A 9,233-nucleotide genomic window follows, 5' to 3' on the forward strand; every position below is an offset into this window, starting at 1 on the left:
AATACTTCTCACCAATGTCATGAATTCAAGCCTAGATGTGACATTCTTTGTCACTCCATTTCAAATTGGTGTTTCTTTAGTCGAAAATAATTATTTTTCCAATGTGGGATTTTGGCCTAGATATTAGGAGATTTTTATTTATTTGTAAGTTTTTATCCAATATTAAGGGTAATATACGAGATTTGTTAGTGAGATACCCCAACATGTGGGGGATCACTAACAAATCCTAAAGCCTATATAATGAGAGTAAGAAGCTGAAGTAAAAGGGGATCTTTTTTTTTGGGCTTACTTGACAGCTGCCAAGAACACCAAATCATTTCCTTTACCTTTTTCTTGAGTCTTCCATACTTAGTCGACACCAAATCTCCTTGATCTAAAAACTATTGATCTACACAGTTACCAAGAACAAAGACCATTCTCTTTCGTTACTTTTATTGGTTTATTATTCCCAAGAACCTTACAACCACCAACTTTGGTTAGATTTATGAATATTGAGTCTCCCATGAGTCTTGTGTTCATAGGTCTTGATTGAGATTTCACATATGAATCATTTTTTGTATCATAACTCTAGTGTGTTGGATCTAATTAATAAAAGCAAAAGTAGATGTAGCTCCATACCATCGCGATATGGGGGGTGAACTACTATAAATCCCTAGTGTCTATTTTATTTATTGTGCTTTTATTTAGTCAAATTTATTCATCGCAGTCCTCTTTATTTTTATGATCTTCTTAGATCAGTTGACGAAAAACCACACAACGGTTTAGTACTTTCATTGAGAGCGTTGCGGTGAAAATTTGACTATTTTTCCTTTGAAAAACTCATTATTTCAACAAAAATGGCGGATCCTTTAGAAAAAATTGACATAGAAGAAATTCAATATCCATGTGGCGAATTACACCTTGCAAGATTGTTTGACGAACAACCCCAACCTTCACTAGGGGCACCACAACCAACACCGGGGGCACCAATCATGGCTGTCGTGGAGGAAATTGAAAACCAGAGGCACCAAAGCTTGAGGAAATTGATCCTCGCATTGGTGATGATAGGGCTGACCTTGGTTCTATTGAAGAGATTGAAGAAATTGTACAAAATCTAGAAGAACCAACCAAAACTGTGAAGGTTGGCAAAAACTTCAATAAAGAAATCAAAAAGTCCCTTATCCAATTCCTATGTGACAACCAAGATGCCTTTGCGTGGGTCCATTCAGACATGGTAGGGATTGATCTTAATGTAATAACCCATGTCCTCAACTTGGATAAGAACATCCCAGCAAAAAGACAAAAAAAAAAGGCTTCTTGATGAGACAAGATATGTTGCCTTAAAAGAAGAAGTAGACAAAATCCATGCCAACAATTTTATTTTAGAGGCATTCTATCCTATTTGGGTGGCAAACCTAGTTTCGGTTCCAAAACTATATGGGAAGTGGCACACATGTATTGACTTTGCGAATTTGAACAAAGCATGTCCCAAGACCTACTTTCTACTTCCACGTATTGATTAATTAGTTGATGTCACTGCGAACTCATGTCATTCATGGATGCTTATTCCGGCTACAACCAGATTGCCATGAATGTTGCGACCAAGAACATACAAGTCTTACCACCAACATGGGATTATATTATTACAATTTAATGCCATTCAAACTAAAAAATGTTGGCACCACTTACCAGTGACTTGTTAATAGAATATTTGCTGATGAAATTGGGCAAAGTATGAAGGTCTACATGGATGACATGCTAGTGAAGACTATACTAGCAAAGAATCATGTGGAAGACTTGAAAGAGTGTTTTGCCATTTTGAGAAAGTATCACATGAAGCTCAATCCTTTGAAGTGCTCATTTGGTATTTCATCTGGAAAGCTTTTGAGTTTCATTATTAATTCCAGGGGCATTGAAGCAAACCCAGAAAAGATAAAAGCCCTCATGGACATGCCTTCACCTCAAAGAAATAAAGATGTACAAAGCCTTACTAGTTGCATTGTGGCTCTAAATCAGTTTGTATCAAAGTCAACCGACAAATGCCAACCCTTTTTCAACTTACTTTGGGGTGGCAACAAGGTGGAATGGATAAAAGAATGTGAACAAGCTTTCCAAGCAGTTAAAAAAAATTTAGCAGAGCCCCTATTTTGTCTAAACCAATTACTTGGTCATAACTGAAACAGCCATTAGCGTAGCCTTAACGCGAGAAGAGAAAAAGGCCCAAAAACCAGTGTATTATGTGAGTAAGCGCCTTTTGGGGGCAGAGGCAAGATATCCAATCATGGAAAAACTTGCTTTTTGTCTGGTCCATGCATCAAGAAAACTCCGCCCATATTTCCAAGTACACCTGATACATGTACTCACTAATCAACCCCTTCCGCAAGTGTTAACAAAACCAGTTTCTTCGGCCCAACTCCTTAAGTGGGTTGTTGAATTGGGACAATTCGAAATAACTTACCATCCAACTACCATAAAAGCTTAAGCTCTCGCCGATTTCATAGCTAAATGTATCGACTTTTAATATTTTAATGTTGGCTAAGTGAAAGTGGTGGATTTTAGTTTGGCTGGTAAGGAAAACTCAATGAAAATGTGGTTTTCACTTAACTTGCAATTGATTTTCCAATGCTACTGGCAGTTTGATACAAAATTTTGTATTTTAAAATTGTTTTTTTTTTATATGAATACTAATGTATATAAAAATATTTAAAATATGAAGTAATTTCCCAAATTAAAGAATGATATATGAAGTATTTTCCTTATTTTTTTATTAATATATTATTGTGGAGGTAAAAATTTGCCTAATATTTGTGATATTTTTGAGAAGTCCAATATGCAAGTCAAACGAGCCCATCAATAATGGATCCAACAATATTGGGCCCAATAAGACAGTCAGACGGACTCGCTAGAGCTTGAAATAGACTAACGAGTGAGCCTATGGGCCACAAGCCGGATCGTCCCGCAACCGGGTCCGAGACCGGCCAGTCAGCCAAACGGGTGAAATCAAGTAAATATGGAACCAGTCAGGAAGACGGTTACTACTCCCTAATAATTAGGGAAGTAACCAATTTGAACGAGTCCAACGGGTGACGTGGACAGAGGGCAACGACACTGAGAACACACGATAAAAGGAACCATACGATAGATGCTGGACAGAACACATTCGATACTCACACTACTCACTGACTCAAGCAAACAGTCGCCTTTTCTAAGCTTTTCTCTTAAGCCTCACCATCGGAGTTACTCTTTTAGTCCGTCTGTCCGATTGTCCACTCATCCGTCCGGCTACCATTTGTATTACATTTATTTTCCATTATTATTATTTTTTACTATAATCGTACTGACTTGAGCGTCGGAGTCTCTTTGGCTGACACCCCACCGGTGCTCCCAATTGAACTTTCGTCTCTCTCTTTGTTCTTGACAGGTTGCTGGTGCCCAAATTCCGTAATTGTAGATTTCACCCTCTACAATTTGGCGCCGTCTGTGGGAGCCTAGCAATCGTTCATTCGACAAAGACTCCAAAGGTTCACCTTGAGCACCATGGCCGACGTAACTTAGACTCCAGACCTAGCTTCCCAGATCGCTATCCTCACTGCCGAGGCAGCCAAGGAGCGAGAGCAAGCATCCAAAGATCGAGAGCAAGCGGCTAAAGACCGTGAGCAACTAGAAAAGCTGAAAGCTGAAAACGCAGACCTGTTGGTGAGGATGGAGATCTTTGTTAGTTTTTATGCCCTAAATAAAACTCCATTTCAATGTAATCTATTTTATTCAACATCAATAAAGAAGCAGAAGTATTTTTCATTCATTTGTGTATGTTTTGGTTCACTTTATCAATTGCTTGTCTATTTGATTTATAAATTCATCTTAAACCCTTTTCACATACTTGATCCTGTTTATTGTGTTGTCATCACATTGGAAAGTAAACATGACTATGTGAATAAAGTTTCCTAGATTTATCAGACACAGGGTTTTACTGATATGATAATCTACAATAAGAGTTTACTTGCATTTGGAGAAATGCTATGTTCTTTCCAGAATATTGGTTAAAGTAAAGCTCAGGTTGGATGCATAGAGTATGCATCGGAAGGGACCGATATTGAACTTTCACTTAGATTTAATTAAACTTACCGTAAAATCTATTCAAGTCAATATCGCCAAGTTGATCCTAGATCAAATGTTCTTAATCCTGTTATGATTAGGCTCAATCTTGAAAGGCTATTCGTGTTCTTTGATTTGTTAGTTAAGCCTACTTTTAGGTCAGGGTGATACGTACATTTTGGGAGCACGGTAGTGCAATTGAGTGGGAGCGCTAACATAAACATGGAATCTATAGCTTCTATCTGGCGAATAGTAAGCAAAGGATGATCTCCTTCGAGCTTGACCAAACGAACATAAATGGTGGAGTACTCATTTCACATAAGCTGAAATATCATTTATACGGGGTCAAGTGTTTTAAGGATAAAATACATAGTAGGGTGTTACGGTAATCTAATCCCTTTACAGTGTAGATCATTCATATAGAAGATCATTGATCACATTAGGATTATAACAATGGATAACTTATGATGCGTCTATATGGTAGAACATATAGAGCATTCTATATACTGAGAGTGCAATTCTAAATTCTATGCGTGGATTCAACGAAGAATTAATAAGTTAGTGAATTTTAGTGCTAAATTCTTGATCTACTTATTGGAAGCTCAATTATATAGACCCATGATCCCCGCACTAGTTGAGATAATATTGTTTGTAAGACTCATGTAATTGGTTTTGATTAGTTAATTATAATTCTCAAATTAGACTATGCCTATTTGTGAAATTTTCACTAAGTAAGGGCAAAATTGTAAAGAAAGAGTTATTAGGGGCATATTTGTTAATTATGATACTTTGTATGGTTCAATTAATAAATATGATAAATGAAAATATTATTTAATAATTATTTATAGTTATTAAATAGTTAGAATTGGCATTTAAATAGTTGAATTAGAAAATTGGCATTTTTGAGAAAATCAGATACAAAAGTGTTAAAATTACAAAATTACAAAAAGCAAGGCCCAAATCCATCAAGCCATGGCCGACCACTTTTGTAGGCATTTTAAACTGATATTTTCATTATTTTAATGCCAAATAATTCAAACCTAACCCTAGTGGAATGCTATAATTGAAAATTACACTTCTGAATCAGGAAACCTGAGCCTTTCTCTCTCTACCTTGGCCGCCACTCTCTCTCTCTCTCTTCTTCCTTCATATTTCGAAATTACCTTAGTGATTAGAGTAGTGCCCACACACAGCAAGCAGTACCTGAATCATAGTGAGGAAGATCGTGAAGAAAGATCATCAGCAAAGGAGTTTCAGCATCAAGGATTCAGAGAAAGAGATCCAGGTTCAGATCTTGATAATACTCTGCTACAGAAAGGATACAAGGGTTAGAGATCTGAACGGAAGGAGTCATTTAATTCCGCTGCACCCAATGTAAGGTTTCTTAAACTTTATACGTGTTTATTTTATCGTTTTAGAAAGTTCATATTTAGGGTGTTAATAAACATACTTGTGAGTAGATATAAGATCCTGGTAAAATATTTCCAACAACTGGCCTTAGAGCCATGGTAATTGATTTGCTTGCAAGAAATTTGGACTTTAAAACGATTTTTTGATGTTTTGGATGGTATCATGTTGTATTGAGTGTTATTTGATGATTGATTGATGTTTGTGAATTTTCGTGAAAAATAATTGAAATTTTGTTTCTGGAATTATTTTTATTGGATAGTATGGAAAAAATTAAGCAAGTTACTTTTTTACAGAACTCAATTTCGATTTAATTTGAATTAGTTATGATTTTTTGAAGAATCGAAAAAAGATAAGGTGACTGTGCACCTACACGCGCGCTCGGAACCAAGACAATCTCGGTCACACGCGTGTTCAGACAGGATTTTGTCTGAACAACGGGCGCGGATCCCAGTCTGGTCCCTCCTACGCGCACGCGAAGGCTGCAATCACCCCTGTCCGCCGCGGTTTCTCGGCCAGCACTCCTGGTTGCGTGCGCGGACGGTATGCAACGCATACCGTCCGTACAGCTCCCAAAATTTTTGTTTTTCTTCGTTTTTTCATGCTTTTTCATGGAATTAACTTCCAATTTTTTGTGTAGTTCTGTATTTATACTATTACTATTCCTAATTCAATTGTAATCATCATAATGAATTAATTTAATATTTTTTAAATTTAATTCAAGATATTAGTGTAATTTGAATTTAAAAATAGTTAGTATCTATCTTTTTTGCTTAATAATCTATCTTATTTTTTAAATTTGATTATATCTAATCTTATTTTTAAATTTAAGGTCAGATTTTAAATTTTTTAAATTAATTTTTTTTTTTAAATAATTTGACCTTATTTAAATTTAAAATAAGATAACTAAAATCATGTAATTTTTTAAATGAAGTAAGATATTTTGCTAACTTTTAAATTTTGTTATTTTATTTATTTAAATTACATTTAAAATCTGAAAAAGATATTCATTTATCTTTTTTAATTTTTTATTTATAAAATAACATTTAAATTTTAAAAGCAGTTAGCAAATTTTGAAATGATATTTAGGTTGGTTGAAACCTAATTTTTCAAAGGATAAATTTGAATTAATATGCTTACATTACCCAAATTTTTTTCCCCTAAATGCAAAGTTATTAAAATTGGTAATATATGACCATTTTACCAATTTTCCTAAACTACCCGTCTCATTTGAAATCAGCCTCTCTCATCCTCTCTCTTCGTCTCTGTCAGCCGAAACCAAACCCACACCAAACCCAAAAGTAAAATCCCACACAGTCGGCCGAACTCCCACCCCCAACGTTGAGCACACGTTCGGACCAACTCGCAACCCCAACGCTCGCAACCCCGACCCACTCCGACGAACTCCCAATCCCGACCCACTCCGAAAATGTCAAAGGTATGTGTTTTTTTTTTTTGCTTTTTTTAGAAAGAGTTTAGATTGTTTGTGAAATATTATTGTTTAGATTTAAGAATTTTGTTGTGAAAATGGGATTCGGATCCGTGATCGGACTGTGAAAATAGTGAAAATGGGACTGTGTGGCCATTCGGATCTCGGGAAGATGCTTGTCCGATGGTTCCAGCTGGTCCGATGGTCCGATGGTTCCTTTGGCTCGGGTCCGATGGTTAGATGATAGGGACCGATGGGGCTGGGTTTTGGGGGTGATGGGCCGATGTTTGTTATGGACCGATGGGTCCGATGGGCACCCTATCGGGCCAATTGGACCCATCGGTCCAAAGTTTTTTTTGGTTTTTCGTATTTTAAGGTGGGCCGATGCTTAGTGTATTGACCGATGGGTCCGATTGGGGTCCAATCGGACCCATCGGACCCACGTTGTTTTTTTTTCTTCGTTTTTTTAAATATTCAAAGGGCCGATGCTTAGTAATTGTTTTGTATGGGTCCGATGGCTACCAATCGGACCTCACAGTGGGATACTCAGGATTCTGAGGTGCAGGTGTTAGAGACAGCTCCAGAAGTCATGGAGAACCGGAGGAAGAGAAGGCGGCCTAGGTGGTTCGCTGAGTACATTGAAATGAAGAAGAAGGCTAGGGCTACTTCGACACTCGTGAATGCGGACCCACTTAGAGTGGTTGATCGGAAGCTGCTCAAGACTTTTCACAATTGGGTACTCGGCCAGATTGGGAGAAATTACCCGAGAGAGTGCTTCACCGGTCGATACCATTCGTCTTGGTTCCTCGAACTGCATACTCCGAAGTTTTGGCTTGGGAACGATGTAAGTTTTTAAGACTTTTTTACTGCTTTTGCTTTTAAAGACTTTATTTAACTCTTTTTTATTTAATCTCTGACATATTTAATTTTCATGTTTTAGCATTTGGATGCGGCATTCCATTTGATGAGGAGGCGGCAACACTTTTATCCCGAGGCCTACCCAAATAGATGTGTCATAATGCCGTGTATTTTCCCAGCAGGAGTTATTGCTCGGTGGGAAGCTGCGGGTGATGAACATGCTAACTATCAGTGGGACGAGAGCATATTAGATTTGATTCGAGGGGATGAAAGTAAATTCTTGGCCAGTTGGAAGAACAAGGAGAGAATATATATGGCCTTCCACTTCGATGGAGCAAAGCATTGGGTGGCACTAGAGGTAGATCTGGATCATTGGTTGTTGAACATATTTGACTCCAGCCTCGGATCGATTTCCCCGAATGAATTGAACCGTCACCTGGCAATGTGGGAAAAATTACTACCAAATTTGCTGCTGCAGGATGGCCTATTCGAGAGTCATGACATGATCCTCGTGCCTCAACTTACCGCCTCAGAGAGCCAGGTCAGAAATTTCACTTCAAAGTCATGGATCGGGCCGTTGTTCCACAGACAAAGACAAGGTAACTTAATTACAATTGATTTTTTTTTTATTTAACTTGAATTTAATTTGCATACTTTTATTCATTTACTTTTTATTGTCTCATACAGCGGTAACTGCGGGATGTACGTGATAGAGCACATCGAGCATAGTATGCTGGAGACTACGTTTGATAATGTGCACGATGAGAATATGAAGAAATTTAGAGAGCGGTGGTGTGTAGGTTTGTTTTACCAGAATTTAGCATGAACAAATGTGTTTTTTATTTGGTATTTATTAAGATAACAATGTAACTGGTTTTTTTTATTGGTATGTTTATGTTTTTTCAAGAGTTCATACAAATTTTACGCCTTTCTTTCGTGCAACAAATTATAATAATTATGTAAACATAAAATATCACAAATTCTAATGTTTAAAATAGTCCAACATTAAATCAATAACAATACATAATAGTCCAACACATCACGATACAAATAAACTAAAATAACATTTTTAACCTCGGTAGTTGCAAGTGTTTCTGTTGTGCCCCTTGGCACCGCACATGCTACAATTTCGCGATTTGATAATCCTTTCACCGTTACAAGCAGTTCGGTTATTCTTAATTCTTCCAATCTTTTGCTTCTTGGGTCGCCCTACTGGTTGCTTCTCAACAGGCACTCCAACTGTCATGTTCTTGATGTCATCAGGCAATTCCCAATCATCCTCGTCACCAACTGGCATAATTGTTCCTTCATATGTCCTCCTCCAATATTCAGTCGTGTAATATGGCGAGCATAGTGTGTACGCGCTAATACTTCGCTCCTGAGATGCAGCACATGCATGAGGACAAGGAAACTTCATGCACTGGAACAAGCCGCAAGTGCAAGTATGTTCCTGCAAGTCCACTAC

Source organism: Cannabis sativa, chromosome 2 (assembly GCF_029168945.1).
Source record: "Cannabis sativa cultivar Pink pepper isolate KNU-18-1 chromosome 2, ASM2916894v1, whole genome shotgun sequence".
NCBI classification, from domain to species: Eukaryota; Viridiplantae; Streptophyta; class Magnoliopsida; order Rosales; family Cannabaceae; genus Cannabis; species Cannabis sativa.